The sequence below is a fragment of the Mesoplodon bidens genome (assembly GCF_964165515.1).
Source record: "Mesoplodon bidens genome assembly, chromosome: 13".
NCBI classification, from domain to species: domain Eukaryota; kingdom Metazoa; phylum Chordata; class Mammalia; order Artiodactyla; family Ziphiidae; genus Mesoplodon; species Mesoplodon bidens.
The window spans coordinates 81452237-81472208 of record NC_138169.1 but is presented as its reverse complement, the minus strand read 5'-3'; the positions used below and the strand labels follow the sequence as shown (position 1 = coordinate 81472208).

Genomic DNA, 19972 nt, shown 5'->3' with positions numbered 1-19972 from the left:
GATCATTTAAAAATTATTTTTGAACTCAAAATCATCTTAATTTTGCCACATACCTCTTCAACTTTAGGTTTAGATTAATGGAGTTGTAACTAAAAATCTATTTAGCAAATGAAAAGTTGAAAGCCACGGATGGGGAGATGGTAAGGATTATTAATTTAGCAGAATTATGAATGTCATCCACAAATGATATATCACATTAGTTAAATTGAAAATGACAGAAATAGAAGGTATCTGATGAAGTAAATGAGTCAGAATTAGAAATCATTTTCCAAGTTCATGTCCCTTTAATTAAAATTCAGTTAAGTATAGTCTCTTGCAATAGTTTTTTTTTGAAATTGCATTACAGTATAATTCCAAAATTCCTCATTAAAATTCCCTTTTCATACTGCAGTATTTGTGAAAGGTTAAACCAGGCAACTTATCATATCTCTGACTTCAGAAATATCTGCCATAATTTGCTTCTGGAAAATTAGCAACATTATGCATAAATATTTACTCTAATATATTTAGATTTAGCATAGAGTGGAAAAATCTTTCAAGAGAAAATGTCTAGAAAATAAAAATATTGTGTAATATAAATAAAAATATTTTCTTATTTAATCATATAATATAGGAGAAGGAAAATGCGTTCAACATTCAATTAATCACCAAGCATCATGATTTCCTTCAATTGTATATTTCTCAACTCTCCACATCTCTCCACATCCCCCACCAAGCTTAGGGTATCTGATTATTTCTTTTCGGGTTACCATGTTAGACTCACAACAGTTTCATCATCACCCATGCCCCCAAATCTCTTCTTCACACTGAAGTTTGAGTTATTTGTTTTATTGTAATCAGATTGACCCTGGTCAACACACTTTAACAGCTCTTCCCATTGCCTTCATGTTGATACATACATTTATAATTTGTCTTTTGGGATAAGTATTGACTATCAACTAGTTCAGAATATAAGACCAAATGTTTAACAGCTAGGCAGGTTCTGGTAGGGATACCATATTCTTATGAAAGGTGAGGAATGTAAGAAGGAAATGTGCCCCAATAGAAGGCTACCCAAATGCAGTGGACCTAGGGACAGCTAACAACGAGGTTCAGTTCATTCAAGTAACTTGAATCAACTGTAAGTATACAGAGAAGCCTCCAAAATGTCATCACTTATATCATAGCTCCAAAACTTAGCCAAAAATTCTTTTAAGTAAACTTTACCTAAATCCCTCCCTCAACCTTAAAGAATGGTAGCAAAGACACTAGGGAACGTTTAACTATGATTAATGCAAATTTTACTGTATCCTTCAAGTCAAAATAAAAACACTAAATAACTGATTTTAGTGGTTTTTAAACTCTTTTTCTCTCATGCTAATGTGTCCTCTACCTTTTTAAAGTTTGTCTTAAAATATTATATTTATTTAGATTCAAAAAGTAAAATTTCTGGTGAATATTAAATATTGACACTTTAAATAAAATGGTTGCATCACACTTCATGCAATATCTAAAATCCATAGAAATGTGATATTCACTCTCATCTGTTCAAAAAATATATATATTGTTAATTTTATTTCTTAAATTTTTATTTCTATTCCACCTCCTCCACATCATCTTACTGTAACATATGTTTATACTTGAAAATGTTTTTACTCTACAACATGCAATAAAAATATATATATAAAATATGTGTGTATTATATATATTACAACTGTAAGGTTCCAAATGTTAAAACGTTTCTTTTGGATTGAATTACCTTAACTATTATTACAGGTACATGGTTGCTTAAAAATAAGATGGGATAGCACATATTGTGATAAATAATTACTAAATATAAACTAATCATTTACTGGAAATGCATCTCTTTATGAGACAGATAGACACATTTTTTCAATTAGTTTGTTAAACCATGGATGAAATTACTTATTGATAGAATAAAATAAGAATTATCATCAGTTTTATTTATTCTTTTTAAAATAGGAGCACTGAGATAGTTGATCACACTTGTTGACAGAAATGGAAGATATTTTGGTATACCAGTCATTGTTTGTGTTATTTTTTAATATCCTACTAAATATATGGCAAAGCTACATTTTGATTTTATATCAAAATTTATTTTTTATTATCTATAAACTGACCAATCCATTAGGTCTTATTCCAGTATTTTTATGAAATGGAAAAGTAGGAACCACCTGACATGCCAAAGGTTTTGTGACTCATTCGTTAGTTGGCTTATTAATACAAATACTTTAAAATATCTCTGTGTCTGGCACTCTTTAGTTTTTCTCAGTCTGGCAAAATGTTCTAAAATAATACTGGGGATTAGAAAGATAAATATGCCTCTCATTTGAGAAGTGGGTGGAGGGTAATGTGGGCTAAGAGAACTCACTTGCAAAGTACTTCCTTAGGCAGATCAATTTTTGAAGGTCCCATGTGGAAGTTGGAAATCTGGGGTTGAAAACCAAATTACTATCCCTGTGGGGAACTGTGAGAAGAAGGCAGTGGTCTGGTGGTGGTAATTATTTTAATGACTTCAGATCTCTCCATGAAAACAGAGCAATGAGAATAACAAACTAAAAAACCTATGGATGCCTACAGCAAAATTAGGTGACAAGTTGTCCCTATGAACCCCAAGATACAAGTGGGTTAAGACAACCCACTCACAGCTTCAAGAATTGCAGGAGATCAGCAGCTGCTTGAGAAAACTAAAGGGAATCATCATGATCTGAGAACAGGAGAACCCCAAACTGACAATATACAATACCTGAGAAGTGTGTCAGGTCAACATGAAAACAGTAGATGAAACTAGGGGAGTTCCACAATTTCTAATTGGGGAGCTTATGTGAGAGGGCCATTGTAAAGTCTGAAGAACTGAGCAGTCTCTACCCTATATACTCTTTAAAAAAGCAGACAAGACTTCTTTTAAAAATACCCCCTCCCCTCAGAGGGTAATGCTGAGAACAGGATCCACATTGAGAGGAACAGTGGCAATAAAGGCAGAGAAGGGATCCATGTAGAAGTCCACTGGAGAACAGGGCCAGTAGGTTTTGGAGAGGACAAGGCCATAATTTGGGGCCCACTGCACAAATATTAAGAGTAATGAGCTCTAAAGCAGTGAAGCTAGCAAACATTTCTTTATTCACCCACTTTCCCTTCTATGTACCAAAAAAACCTAAATCCATTTAAGAATGAGCAACAAGAGGGTCATAGTTGAATCATATGTAGTGTTATATAAGGACAAAAGAATGAGGAATAGAATAATCTTAAATACAATGAGAAAATGGTATAAATAGTGAGAACATTCTAGACATACATACCCACTAGAGAAAAAGAAGAATCAAACTTTTCAATGTGACCAAAACAACATCAATAAAATTATAAATAACATGAAAGAGCAATGCAACCAAGAATTTTAAATATTCAGAAGTGTAATAATATTCAGGAAAGAGTTGGAAATAAAAATCACTTCCAAATAAACTAAAAGGAACACAAGAGCAAAATAGTGTAACAGATGCTGCCGTAAGAGACAAGGTAAAAAGAAATAAGATGCTAAATAACCAAAAGTAATGAACAAACTGTGATGAACAGAGGAGAATGATAAAGAACATTCAACATATTTATAAATTTACCAGTTCTTTCCACTGAAATGGCCTAGAAGTAATGACCATCTCAGCACATTTCTACACACAGATTGTGGTCTTGAGCTATTCCTCACTGAGAATCCAGGACTCTGAAGAAATAGCTTATTCCAGATCTAAAACAAAGATATTTTGGTATATCTAGTATATTTTGTCATACCACAGAGTAAGGAAACTATAAAAGTTTGCTAGGATTGCATCAAATGTTCTCAGTAGCCAATATTAAGAAGTTTCTGCTCTCTAAATATGGGAATTTTTGAATATCAGTAGGGATAATAATTGCAGTATGTTAAAGCACACTCAATAAGTTTAAATTCATGAATTCATAATGATACTAAAAAAACTAGTTTGATTAACACTGGGGAATACTAGTGAACTAATTTTTATTTTGTAAATTGGTAAAGAAAGGGAAAATAATCTCTCATGTATCCTGACTATATGTAAATGCATAAAGTATTATGTGAGGAGTTCTCTTCATTTAAATATTCCAACTAATAGCTTAAGGAGAAATAAGAGAATATCACAATTTTGCAGCCTCGAATTAATTGATGGTTCTAGGCAATGAGCATCGGTCTGCTTAGCACCTCAGGGACAGCTAAATACCATGTGCTTCTTTTTTTTTTTTTTTTTTTTTTTTTTGGTATGCGGGCCTCTCACTGTTGTGGCCTCTCCCTTTGCGGAGCACAGGCTCTGGACACGCAGGTTCAGCAGCCATGGCTCACGGGCCCAGCCGCTCCACGCCATGTGGGATCTTCCTGGACCGGGGCACGAACCCATGTCCCCTGCGTCGGCAGGCAGACTTCTCAACCACTGCGCCACCAGGGAAGCCCACCATGTGCTTCTTAAGGGAAGAATACCCCACCTAGGAGAACATCCTGAAAGAGAATTACATCAAACCTATTGATCCAGCTACCATTTTATAAGAAAAATAGAGAACAGAGAAACGTAGCAAATCGTACCTTAGGGTGCAATCTCTAAAATCCAAAATAAAACTTCACGGGACAAATGACTTGACTTTTTAAATAAATTATAAGAAGGAAAAAAGGAAAAAGAAATATAAAGAAAAACCTACATATTAAAACACACTTAAAAAGATATATCCAATTAAAATGTCTGAGCTTCATGTGAATTATTTATCTCTTGATAAATTAGTAAAAGGAAGGGTGATTAACAGCTTAGAAACCATGTAAAAAATAAAATATTACACAAAAAAGGGTAATGACCTTTGTTCTTTTAATTCAGTAAATAAAATATCTTGAATAAAAATATGTGTTATTTTAAAACAGGTTATCATGACTTATCAAAACATTCACAAAACATATATAAACCCATATTCTGTATAAAAATTGACTGCTTTTTCAAAAAATAATATTTAAAGGGAAACAAGATAAAAAAACATACTTCTAATACATAATCAAAATGATACTGACTGCTAAACAAGGTGGAGTCACAGAAGCTAAATTTGCCAACTGAAACCACTAAAAAGCAAGAAAAATGGAAGAAACAATTGTTGTAAAGACACTGATTATCAGGCAATCCCTGAGAAAACAAAAAGAGCCCTAAAAATAGACAGTTTATTACCTGGAAGGAGTTTCAGTTCACAGAGTAGGGAGGGGAAGCAAGGAAGAAGCTGGTGGTACCCCCGAGTTTGGGTGGACCTGGGAGCGAAGGGATGAGGGGTAGCTGAGGCAAAGGTACCAGAGCGGAGAGAACGGAGCAGAGGGGAGCCCTGGAGGTCTGCAGGGTACTCACCAGGGGGGTGATCTGAGCATACTTGTAAGAAAACTAACCCCCAAGAGAATTAAAAGAAACACCACCTAGGACTCACATAAGGCCAGTAATAATTCTTATTCCCAGCTGTCAAAATGGAAAACCTCATAACTCACATTTCCATTACCAAAAGGACTCAGAATTGTTTTGCCTCCATAGTCAGTAGGAAATATAGCCTTAGACTAAATGCTGCTCTGGTCTTATCTAACAAGGTTTAAAGGTTTTAAGACAAAAAAGATTAAATTATCTCCAAGTAATGAAACTACATCTCTGAACAAAGCTCAAAAATAATTTTTAAAAATGAAAATATTCAGTGCCACCCAACAAGATAAAATTGCTAATGACAGAAGTCCAGTCAAAAATTGCATGTCATGCAAACAAATAGGAACGCATGACCCATAATGAGGAGAAAAATTCATCAATTGAAACTGGCCCAGAAAGAACAAAGATGATAGAATTAGAAGTGACCAAGAGGACTTAATGTTCCCCTCAGCTTGACTAAAATTAGAAGGGTTTATTTGTGACTACAGGTTCTTGGCTTTCATTGTCTTAGAGTGTTTATTTTGAAAACAACAACAACTTGTAATTGTAAATTCTTTCCCTGCCCCTTTGAGGCATAAATCTGACAGCCGTTTGCAAGCTTTATAACCCAGGGAGGTCCTTCTCTAGAACCTGGGAACTATCTCTTTGAAATGTAAACACTGAAGGAGGTAGCACCTCTATTGCCTGGTCTCTATGGGAAGGCAGTTAGCAAACAGTGATAAACTAATCATAACGAAGAACATTTGAAAACTCAGGAACCAAGGGGCTTGGTATATGCCACTGACCAAACTTCCCCTTCCAAGCCTCCCAGTACTCACCCCAGTAGGACTACACTGGGTGTCAATTAGCAAACAGTGGGACAACTTCAAGAGTCTTAACGTACTTATAATTGGCGTCCCTGACACAGGGATGAAGACAAATATTTAAAAAACATAATGATGAGAAATTTTCCAAATTTAATAAAAAGTATAAACACACAGATCCAAGAAATTCAACACACGCCCAAGAACAAAGATATATGCAGAGATCACAGCAACACACATTAAAATCAAATTGCTCAAAGCCAGCAAAGAAGAAAGTCTTTTTTTCCATCATTTATAACTACCAAATGTGCCTTAAAATATTTTTTGTATATTTTTCCAGTTTACTGAGACATAATTGACATGTAACATTGTGTAAGTTGAAGGAGTACAATGTGATGATTTGATACACCTACATATTGTGAAATGTTTACAATAATAAGGTGAGTTAACACATCCTTCACTTCACATAATTACCATTTTGTTGTTGTTGTTATGGCAAAAACGTTAAAGCTCTACTCTCATAGTAACTTTTGAGTTACTATGTAGTAACTCAATACAATATTATTAACTACAGTCATCACACTGTCTTCCAAAGTGGCTGTATCATTTTGCATTCTCACCAGCAATGAATGAGAATTCCTTTTGCTCCACATCCTAGCCAGCATTTGGTGTCAAGTGTTCTGGATTTTGGACACTCTCATAGGTATGTAGTGGTATTTCACTGTTGTTTTAATTTGCATTTTCCTGATGACATAGGATGCATGAGCATCTTTTTATATGTTTATTCTCCATCTGCACATCTTTGGTGAAGTGTCTGTTCAAGTCTTTGGCCCATTTTTTAATCTAATTGCTTGTCTTCTTATTGTTGAGCTTTAAGAGTTCTTTGTATACTTTGGATAATGGTCCTTTATCAGATATGTCAAAAGCTTTCTCCCAGTCCTTGGCTTGTCCTTTCATTCTCTTGACATTGTCTTTAGCTGAGCAAAAGTTTTTGATTTTAGTGAAGTCTGGTTTATCAATTATTTCACTCATGGATCACACTTTTGCTCTATCCAAAATGTCACCACTATACCCAAGTTCATCCAGTTTTCTCCTATGTTATCTTCTAGAAATTTGATAATTTTGTGTTTTACATTTAGATCTATGATCTGTTTTAAGCTAATTTTTGTGAAAAGTGTAAGGCCTGTGTTTAGATTCTTTTTTTTTTTTTTTTTGGCATGTGGATGTCCAGTTGTTTCAGCACAATTTGTTGAAAAGACTATCTTTGCTCCATTGTATTGCTTTTGCTCTTTGTCAAAGATTTGTTAACTATATTTATGTGGGTCTATTTCTGGATTCTGTATTCTGTTCCATTGGTCTATTTGTCTATTATTTTGCCAATGCCATACTCTGTTGATTACTGTAGCTTTATAGTAAGTCTTAAAGTCGGGCAGCATCAATCCTCCAACTTGTTCTTGTCCTTCAATATTGTACCAGCTCTTCTGGGTCTTTTACTTCTCCCTATTATCCTTAGAACCAGTTTTTCAATATCCATAAAACAACTTGCTAGGATTTTGATTGGGACTGCATTGAATCCATAGATTGAGTTGGGAAGAACTAGCATCTTGACAGAATTGAGTCTTCCTATCCATGAATAGAAGCATCTTCAAGATATATTTTTGAATGTGATATCATTTTAATTGTTGCTCTTAAGGCTTTTAAACTCCACAGAGTATTGTTCTCCAAGTATACACACACACACACACACACACACACACACACACACACAGAGCTCCAAGTCCTTTAGCTCACAAAGAACATGAAATTATAGAATATAATAGTTCTTGGGGAGGAAAAACATGTTTCAGATTTTTACTTTTAGAAAAATAGGGTTTTTAAAGGATTAGCATGGTTTAATTCTTAATTAAATATTGCCTGAAGCTGCACATAATTACCATAGTATAAAACTAGGAAAATCAAATATTCATGTTTGAATATATTTTTTTAGAGCTAAAGTATGTGATTTAACTTCACCAAGTGAAAAAAGAGTGCCACCTTTGGTAATAATGAAAAAATATCTTACATTTCTACAAAGCTTTAGAAATTGAAATGTTTTTCTTTGTTTTCCTACTTAGTCTTGGTCTCTTGATGACCTGTACTTCTGTCAAAATCAAACTTTTCATTTAAGAACAGTAATATAATTTTAAAATGTTTACATCTTGCTTCAGACATGAATAAAACAGCTAAATGTTAATATATTTTCTTATGGGAAACAGAAACTTATGCCTCACAATAGTTTTTTCTAAATGAGGTTGCCATAAAATAATTCAACATGTTTGTGTTCTTGAGTTGTAACAGGAAGAATTGGTAGAAAGGCAGATTATAGAAACTCTGTTAAAAAACCTATGTAAGTTGAAAGAAGCCAGTCATAAATTTCCATTTATATGAAACATCCAGCATAGGTAAATCTACAGTATTACATTAGATTAGTAATTAACTAAAGCTGTGGGGATTGGAGGGAAATAAGAAGTCACTGCTAATGGATCTAGGGTTTCTTTCTGGACTGATGAAATGTTCTAAAGTTGATTATGGGGACAGTTGCACAACTCTGTGAATATATTTTAAAAACACCAAATTATATGCCTTACAATGAGTTGTATGGTATGTGAATTACATCTCAATAAATCTATTAAAATTTGTAAAAAGCAAAGATTATTTTAGTCAAAAGATTTATAGCAATTACACCTTCTAATTTAATTTTAAAATCACAAAGAGCTTCTGTTAGAAGCATACTTAATCAAACTATCTAAAACACAATACGAGTTTTCACCTCTTAATTTGTCTCAATGGCACCCTTATTTTATGAAGAATCAAAAAGCCTCATCACCCACTTCTCTGTGTATTTCATAATTAAACATAGAGAATGTAATTCAAAATGAATTCGAACATTTCACACTTAAACTCTCTCTGTCAATATTAAAATGGCACTTGAACTTATGCATATGATGCTGTTGGTAATGTAATTAAGTTACTCTTGGAAACGTTCCATTTTACATGATTTTTCACTAATTTGGTGACTTGAAATTTGTTAATACATTCTTACTCTCCCCTAACATATGGCGTTTTGAAATCATTGGAGACTAGAGCCTGAACTGTACAAATCTTTCCCACAACCAAATAGTTGATAAAATCACTTTTCTTCTTTGGGATTTTATGCTTTTTTGTGTAAACAATGCAATGTCTAGAATCAGCTAAAGCCATCTAAATAGTGAAAAAAAGTCAGAACAATGGAAAATAGGCCAAAGAAATCATAAAATATATAAAGTATATATTTCACTTTATAATTGATGTTACTAACTAGGAGTACAGGTAGTGCTTCCAATGCCAATTGCACAACTGGCAAAAGAGAGAAAAATCATTGAGTGGAAATAAACCAGGACTTGCAGCGAGCAGATATGGTCAAGTTATGACTTTTTCAGTAAAGTTGGTGTATTAAGGTTCTTTAGAGAAACAGACTAAGACACACACACACACACACACACACACATATATATATTTATTTATATATTTATATATACACACACACATATTCCCAAGATCTACAGTCGGCAAGCTGGAGACCAAGGAGAGCCAGTGGTGAAAGCTCCAGTCCAAGTTAAAAGACCTGAGAACCAGAAGGCCTCATGATAGAGCTCCCACCTGAGTCAACAGGTTCCAGATCCAGGAAAAGCTGATGTTTCAGTTCAAATCCAAAACCAGGGCAAAACTGATGCCCCAGGTCAGAGACAGTCGGGCAGAAGAAATTCCCTCTTACCTGCACGAGAGTTGAACTTTTTGTTTATTCAGGCCTTCAGTTGATTAGATGAGGCCCACCCACATTAGGAAGGGCAATGTGCTTTACTCAGTCTACTCATTCAAATGCTAATCTCATGCCAAAACACCCTCACAGACACACCCAGAATAATGTTTGACCAGATATCTGGGCACTTGGTGGTGGCCAAGTCAAGTTGATCTTTAACATAAAATGGTCACAGCTGGTTTTGGGGATTTCCACAGTCCCCGCTCCCCTCCCCAGGTGATGTTTTAGAGCAACAGATATCAATTTAAGGTGCACATCAGGATAACGAGCTTCTAAAAACACAGAAATGTAATCGGTACTCCTAACCAATTAAATCAAAATCTTTCAAGAGACAGCTGGACAGATATATTTTAAAAAATTATTTTCAGTTGAATCTAATGGATTCTGCTAATTCAGTACAACTGCATTAAAATATTATTTACCGTTTTTTATAATATCCAAATTATCCATGTGAGAACTCTCATGAGATTTCATCAGCAACTCATTTTGTATATACCAGAAGATGTTTAATTTGAATATAGAATTATATCTTTGACTGGCTTTGATCGTAAACTCAGAACTATATTACAAAGGAAAATTTCCTCAAGTGATAATTACACATTCTAAAGTGCATTTCAAAGAATACTCTTTGTTCTTGTGTGTCACCTGTGCCTTTTCAGTTCTCCCATATGATACCTATAAAAATACCAGCTAAAGGAGCCTTCTATCTTTATGATTTCTTAACTCTCTTTAAAACTTCTGGTACTAATTAGGATGCACCACAGCCCTGAAGAGGAGACAGTGATGCCCTGAGTCTCCACCACATCTATAGCCCTTTCTCATCAGAGCATCTACACTCAGTTCCTCCCACATAACTTGCCATACTTTGAGATGTGATCCTGGACACAATCCCGAGGATGCCTCATTCAAATGCTGCTGTTTTAGAAGGTGGTCAGTGACCCATAAAATAATCTAAGACAGGAACTCATTTCACCAGGGGGTAATAATTAAATGAAAAGAGACTGAAAACCATATAAAGCCCTGCACATAGAAGTTCACAGCAGCCTTATCCATAACTGCTAAAACTTGAAAGCAACCAAGATGCCCCTCAGCAGATAGCTGGATAAACTGTGGTACATCTATTCAATGGAATATTACTTAGCACTAAAAAGAAAGGAGCTATCAAGTTGTGAAAAGACATGGAGGAAAGCATATCACTAAGTGAAAGAAGCCAATCTTCAGAAGTTACATACTGTATGATTCCAACTATATGACATTCTGAAAAGGCAAATCTATGGAGACAAGAAAATATCAGTGGTTGCCAGGTGTTGAAGGAGGTGGGTCAAGGAAGAATGAATATGTGGAACACAGAGGATTTGGGGGACAGTAAAAACACTACGTATAATACCATAATGGTGGAAATATATCATAATACATTTGTCTAAACCCATAGACTATACCCTAAGGTACATTCACACTGAGTGAACCCTAAGGTAAATGGTGGACTTTGGGTGATTATGATGTGTCAGCATAGGTTCATCCTTGGTAAAAAATGTACCATTCTGTTGAATGATGTTGACAACTGGAGAGGCTTGTAAGTGTAGGGACAGGAGGTATATGGGAAATCTCCACTTTGGAGAGCAGTATAGAAGTTCCTCCAAAAATTAAAAATATAAGTACCATGTGATCCAGCAATCCCACTTCTGGGTATATAACCAAAATAATTGAAATCAGGATCTCTAAGAGATACCTGCATCCTCACATTTACTGCATCATTATTCACAACAGCCAAGATATGTAAACAACCTAACTTGACAGATGAATGAATACAGAAAATGAGGTATATACGTACAATGGAATATCATTCAGCCTTAAAAGTAAGGAAATCCTGCCATTTGCAACAACATGGATGAACCTAGAGGAAACTATGCTAAGTGAAATAAATCAGTAACAGAAAGACAAATACGGCATGATACCACTTATATGAGGTATTTCTAAAATAGTCAAATTTACACAAGCAGAGAATAGAATGGTGGTTACCAGGGGCTGGGGGGGAGCGCAAAATGGGGAGTTGTTTTTAAATGAATACAAAGTTTCTGTTGTGCGAGATGAATAAGTTTTAGAGATCTGTTGTACAACATAGTACTTTAGTTAACAATATAGTATTGTGTCCTTTAAAATATTGGGTCGGGCAAAAAGTTCCTTTGGTTTTTAAGTAAAAATAAAAGACATATTTTTCATTTTCACCAAGAACTTTATTGAACAACATATTCACCCTTTTCTTCCACTACCTTCTGCCATTTTTCAAGCAACTTCATAATTCCATCTTCCCAAAACATTTTATCTTTTTGAGAAAAGAACTGTTCTAGGTGCATTTTACAGTCTTCCAGGGAATTGAGATGTTTTCTATTAAGAGAATTTTGTAAAGATCAAAATAAATGGAAATCCAAAGGTGCAATGTGTGGCGAATACAGCGATGAATCAGAACTTCCCAGCCAAGCTGTAACAGTTTTTCCTGGTCATCAAAGAAACACGCAGTCTTGCATTATTCTGATGTAAGATTATGCATTTTCTATTGGCTAATTCTGGATGCTTTTAATCGAGTGCTGCTTTCAGTTGGTCTAACTGCCAGCAGTGCTTGTTGGAATTAATCATTTGATTTTCTGGAATGAGCTCATAATAGAAGACTCCCTTCCAATTCCACCATATACACAACATCACCTTCTTTGGATGAAGACCGGCCTTTGGTGTGGTTGGTGGTGGTTCATTTCACTTGCCCCACAATCTCTTCCATTCCACATTGTTGTACAGTATCCACTTTTCATGGCCCATCACAATTTGTTTTAAAAACAGAACTTTTTCATTACATTTTGGTAGAGGATTGGATGCGGAATTATGGTCAAGAAGGTTTTTTTCATTTAACTTATGTAGAACCCAAACATCAAAGCAATTAAAATAACCATTTGCACCAATAGCTGGTGCAAATGATTTTCAAAACTTGACTTGGATATTTTGAGTATGTTGGCTATCTCTGCATGGTATAACGTTGGCTGTTCTCAGTTAATGTCTCGATTTAATCACCATCAACTTCAACTCGTCTACCGGACCGTGGAACATCATCCAGTGAGAAATATTCAGTATGAAATTTCACAAACCACTTTTGACACATTCGATCACAGCACCTTCTCCATACACTGCACAAATCTCTTTTTGCGTTTCAGTTGTGTTTTTACCTTTCTTGAAATAATAAAGCATAATATGCCAAAAATATTGTGGTTTTCTTCCATCTTCAATATTCAAAAATTCACCAGTTTTGATTAGTTTTTTGTTTTTGTTTATTTGTTTTTTTATTAGTTTTTTTAATGCACGCTGATATGACAGCTGTCTCAATACAATCTAACAAAATTGTTTCAAATGAAGTTAAAGACAACAAGCACTACTAGAGCCAGCTTATGGAAAAAAAAAAAAAACGAACGAGTTTTTTAGCCAACCCAAAATATTAAGAGGATAGATCTCATGTGAAGTGTTCTTACCACAAACAAGCACACACACACATATACACATAAGAACACAAGAAAAATGCTGGAGGCGATGTATATATTTAGTGCCTCTGTGTGATGTGGTACCTTGGATGTATGCATATGTCCAAACCCATCAAAATGCATACACTGTGCTCAATTTTTTGTATATCATTTATACCTCAGTAAAGCTAAACAAAATCATTAGAAACACTTGGAACACCCCACCACCAAAAAAAAAAAAAAAGTCACCCTCTAAACCCCCCGCAATCATGTACTCCTAATTCCAGTGTCCTTGTCTTTACACTATATATTTGAAAAAAAAAAGGGACGTTTATAGAGTTACAAAATGATACATAATGTATATGAAAAGAATGAACAATTTTTAATTTATTGTTCCAAATCTTTTATATCATAGAGAATTTTTAAATGGCATGCTATACATTCCTGTTTTATAGCTGATTCTTTCACTCAGGTGTATACAATCACCACCTTTGGTGTCAGAACATGACAGGGCTAAGATGAGCAGAGTGCCTTGATTCAATATCCTTTTCAACATGAAAACTGCTCCTGCAGGTGAAAATCCTCATGCTCTTTACTAAAAGGAAGATCCTTAGCTTCAGAATGGTCTTAACTGAATATCCCTGCATAGGGATTTCTTACAGGAAAAGATAAAACCAGAATCTTTGGATTTATGAGGCATGCATCCCTGGAAAGTGTCCTGTCAGCTGGAATAGAAAATAAAGATGTTTTGCAGACTCTATGCAAAACAATGGCCTCTCTATGTGAGGCCATTGTCACTGTGTCACTCCTTTAGGGACCTTATCTTTTACTTCTTTTCAACCTACTTTTTTTTTTTTTTTTTTTTTTTGCACTACGCGGGCCTCTCACTGTTGTGGCCTCTCCCGTTGCGGAGCACAGGCTCCGGACGCGCAGGCTCAGCGGCCATGGCTCACGGGCCCAGCCGCTCCGCGGTATGTGGGATCCTCCCAGACTGAGGCACGAACCCGTGTCCCCTGCATTGGCAGGCGGACTCCCAACCACTGAGCCACCAGGGAGGCCCCTCAACCTACTTTTAACATCATTCTCAAACTATTAATTTGTATAGATTAATTAAATATCAGCTGACTCCTTTGTACTGTATTTTAAATTTTAAAATAGTGTTGGTTAACTTAGATGCTAAAACATCTGATTTCAACCTATCTTTTCCTTTATCATTTTATGTTTCTACAAGTAAAGTAGATTCTGAAGAGCCTAATTTTCTTTCATAATACTTACAATAGCCTTAGAGTTAAGGAAGTCATCTCGATGTTCTGAGGGTTACCTTGGTGATGTCTATGAATTATCCACAAGTAGTTCAATTAATTCTGACTTATGTAATTTAGTCTTACATTATTCTTAATTACGTTTGTTTAAAAAGGTCTTGAAGGCATTTGTATGAGCAAAGTGGTGTCCCATAGGCTTCATTGTTCTTATACATTTATAGAATTCTAATATGGTATTTTATCAGCCTCACTCTTTGTCCTGATAAGCTAATTTATATCTGGCAAAGACTAAGCTAAACAGATTTTCATGATGGATAGGATGTTAGGGGCGAAGGTTCACTCCAATGCCCTGGAAAATCTAAAATCTTCAGGGATGTAGAGCAGTAACCTCATCAGGTAATAAAAGGCTTGACATGCACACACTGCTTTATTTAAAATAAAATGTCTTTCCATGAAAAAAAAATTATAAAGAAATAACTAGCAAAAAAAAAGAAAAAGACAAAACTAGGATCTCAACTAATCTCCTTACACTATAGCCATAGCCACCATTCAGGAATACAAGCATACAGAGCTAGATATAAAAGCTTTGGTCTTCACAAATCATAACCACGTTTGATCAGCACTGCATAGAGGGAAATGAATAAAGCAGACGTGACATATATTATCATGAAATTCAGAGTTCAGTGGGAAAGGCAAACAGAAAGTAAACAAAACAATAATTGCAGTTGATAAGGTCTTTTAAAAATCTTGTACATTTTTCTGAGGGAAAATAGTAAAGGAAGTATTTTTGGGAATAAAGCCATTCCTTTTTATAAAGTGACATGTAAACTGAAGTTAATGGCAAGATGTGACTGGTGGATGGGAGGTGAAAGGGTTGTTTTGTGACTGTTTCAATGAAAAAAAACCCAGCCTGAAACAGAAAATATAAACGTAAACACAAACACACACACACATATATGGCAATGAGTACTCGCTTGTGAATAGTGAAACAATGTACAGCACTCCTGGCCGGTCCATACAAACCGTCCTCACGTGACCCCCACCCGCATTCTCTCCTGTGTCTAAGCTCTAGTCTGATGCACAGTGTCCAGCTAAATGACCTCTGAGAGCTCAGGGCACAGCAGAGTCACTGACAGAAGGAGAAGCCTGGACTCCAAACACAGGTAGGGAATGTATATGCGTCAAAAATAGTTCACTGCTGGGTACTGTCTGCTGGAATTTGGGGCGTTGCCTTTTAGAGCAGTTGGGGTGGAAAGAGGGGTATTATTACCGGGCACCCACTGAACTGTCAACATCAGGTGGCTTAGCCAGCTGGACCTGCATTGTGGGAAGTCACTGAAGTGTTTTTATGATCCAGTTTACGTTCTGAGAACTATCACCCTGCTTGCTGGGTGGACAAGTGAATAGGTCAACAGTGCTGGGCAAGGGACCTAGAGGAGAGGACAGAGTAGGAGACAGGATGGCTCCGCCTGGGTGAGCGAAGGGTAGGAGTTAGAACTGACAACATACATTAATGTTCTGGGTCATTTCTAGGGAGTATTTCCTTTAAGCCACAAACATAGCAATATGAGACAGCTTTGAAATTAGCTTCGAGCTAACAACTATACTCGTACTCTACCATATACCTATTTCAATTAAGTATCTTCAAGGACCCTCTCTTTATGTGGGCAGAGTAGCTCCCCCATGACACAACCTTTTTTAAAGTGAAGGTATCAGTATAGAATTTTAGCTACAGATAACTCATAATTCTAACCAACTATTTCCCTCAAATTAGAAAGGTGTTTTGAGGTGTTTCAGATAAGGCTTCTATGTCAGCTATTAGTACCATAAAGAGGCCCCATGAAGCCTGTGTCTCCCTAAGTACTTAATACAAATATTTATAAAATATTTGTAAAGGAACACTGTAAATTATAAACTACTAGAAATATTGCTATTATCACAAAAAGATAAAAGATTTCTAAATAAAATCCTTAAAAAGATACCAGGTAAAAACACAAAATTTGGCTTCCCTGGTGGCACAGTAGTTGAGAGTCCGCCTGCCGATGCAGGAGACATGGGTTCGTGCCCCGGTCCGGGAGGATCCCACATGCCGCGGAGCGGCTAGGCCCGTGAGCCACGGCCGCTGAGCCTGAGCGTCTGGAGCCTGTGCTCCGCAACGGGAGAGGCCGCAGTGGTGAGGGGCCCGCATACCGCAAAAAAAAAAAAAAAAAAAAAAAAAAAAATTTCAAAGAAAGATTAAAAAGTTACAATTTCATTTTTTTTTATTTTTTAAAATTGGCAGTTTTCTCCACATATAGTAAAAAAAATCTTCCATATGAAAATAATCAGTCATTTATTGTTAAAGCAAGGTACCATACTTATTTGTAATCAATGTTACTTCTCTGAATATTTGATTCTCTAGATCATGAGATTTCATAAAAATTGTCATTACAGCACTCTTGGAATTCATAATCTAATTCCAAATCAGTATTTACAGATGTGCAGAGGAAAAGCTGACTAAGTATTAGATTCAGCATGGGAACAGCATTTTGAATATAACAATCTCTGCCACTCATCGTCTTGGTTGCATTTTAAATACCTATTCGATTTTACAATTAAATTCTAATATTTACTCTTCTTTAAATGTCAGTAATTTAAGAAAGATCTCCCTCTAAAGCACATCAGACTTCCAAATACATTTTTAAAAATTCTGGTCTATTAAGCACATCTCTTTCCAGCTCTAAAAATTGCTAAATTTTCCAGCAGCCAGTTTTTAGCCAGGCATGTATTTGTTTGTAAGTTTCATGCATCTAAAAAAGAATTACACGGTATTCAAAAATTTTCATAGATGAAGAGCTACAGTGAAAGAAAAGGTCATTTATCAGAATTGTTGAGAAGTGGAATAAGAAAGGAGAATTCATATGAAGGTCCAGAGGATGTATCATAATAACTTTTTCTGATTGTCAATCAACTTATGGGAATTTAAAATATTTTACACTTTAATTACAATGACCTTTCTAAATGTATCGTAAGATTATTGTTCTCTTATAATCTATTATAAAACAATTAAACAAAGAATATATAAAATTACGTGACTATTTTTTATTGTCTAAATTTTTTTTAAACATTCCATAATGTTTTATAAAAATAACTTAAATATATGTTTATGCCACATGACTTCCAAAGGCTCTATGAATATCATAAACACCCTTTAGGAAGTGGAAAGAAATATTTTTTTAAATAATCCCATATAAATAATTCAAACAATATTTTAAAAATCTCTGGTGAATTAACTTTCCATCATCTCCAATAAAAACTCTTTCATTCATTGTCACTTTTCTTCATTGTTCAAAGTTGTAGTTCATCTAACTGAAACATGCATTCAAAAGTTTAAATATTTAAACAAATTTTCCGTAACAATTTTGAAGTTTCCTTTGTTCCAAAAGCCCTATCTTTTTTTTTTTTTTTTTTCAGTACGCGGGCCTCTCACTGTTGTGGCCCCTCCCGTTGCGGAGCACAGGCTCCGGACGCACAGGCTCCGGACGCGCAGGCTCAGCAGCCATGGCTCACGGGCCCAGCCGCTCTGCAGCATGTGGGATCTTCCCGGACCGGGGCATGAACCCGTGTCCCCTACATCGGCAGGCAGACTCTCAACCACTGCGCCACCAGGGAAGCCCCTAAAAGCCCTATCATTTTATCTAGTAGAAGGGTCACATATGTATTAATATATACTTCTATATGGGTGTCAAAATATAGACCCAATTTACGCTGTAAAATGCTATGTTGATTTTATTTTTTTCTCATCTATAAAGCTTTCTTAAGCAATTTAAAGTAGACATTTTCCAATTTGATACCCTAAAATATCATCTTTGGATAGAAAACATTAAACATTTTAAAATATACATATCATTTTGTAAACCAACTGAAAACCACGACTTTTTTCAAAAACAGCTGCTTCGGAAATGTTAAATTGATGTTATCAAGTCTGCACTGCCCATTAGTGGCAAGAGATTGTAAATGCATGATTTTAATTAAATTGAAGACCAGTTCTATCTTAAATATTAATTTTCTCAATCAAATTTAAAACTCGTTATAAGACAAACACACCTACACTCTAAGCATAACACGGTTTTTGTGTTATGAGATATTGTTCCTGTAGAACATTAATTTACTGTCAGTGCTCACACCCAGAGACCATGTTCAGTTAGGTACCTGTGAATATAAATATGATGAATCCATCACAAATGCATGTATGTGTACACGCATACACTACATACATGGCCACAGTTTAAGCTGGAAACAAAAACACTCTGACAATATAACATGAATCTATAAAGCAGAAATAAACTTTATCTAGCTTGTTAGCTTTGTTTAAATTACCCTTCATTGAGAAATGTTCCCAAACTAACCTTCTGTGGTTCTCACTGAAATTACCTTCTGTTAATAAATGATTTTTAGGCAGGAGATATTTGTTTAAGGGTGTTAGGAAACTCTCTCCCTCTTTTCATTTACTGACTTTGTTTCTTGTATGTTTTCAATGTAGAGGTCATTTTTCAATTCTAGATATGGGACGGAGAGAATATAAGGTGAAAGGAGGGGGAAGCATCTCCCTTTGAGCAATACTCAACAGTTTCCTAAAGCTGAGGAACAGCTTCTTTTTCTTTTGGCCTGTGCTGTGGGCCATGCAGGATCTTAGTTCCCTGACCAGGGATCAAACCCATGTCCCTGCAGTGTAAGCATGGAGTCTTAACCACTGGACTGCCAGGGAAGTTCCCCCCACCCCTTTTCTTGGAAAACATTATTTTATTTTTATTTATTTATTTATTTATTTGGCTGTGCCACGCAGCATGCAGGATCTTAGTTCTTCAACGAGGGATCCAACCTGTGTCTCCTGCAATGGAAGCATAGACTCTTAACCACTGGACCGCCAGGGAAGTCCCTCCCTCTTTTCAGATCTCAGTGGTCCTCAGGGTTGACATAGTCGACTAGTTCTGAACCTCTGCATGATGATTACTATGCTCTATGAACATCAGGATGCCTGCATGTGACCCATAAATAAGGCAAGTGCTGGCAACTAAGGTTCTTGAATATTCCCTCACGGGATTTCTGCAAACTTGAGTCAATGACTCTACACTTTATCACTTGCTGGAAACAAAGC

General features: G+C 35.6%; 1 protein-coding gene across 1 annotated transcript in view; it reads right to left on the bottom strand.

Moving 5' to 3' along the window:
- CCDC102B (coiled-coil domain containing 102B) overlaps window positions 1-19972 on the bottom strand; it is a gene marked incomplete at its 5' end in the record, with an annotated part of 214484 nt that overhangs the window by 138504 nt on the left and 56008 nt on the right.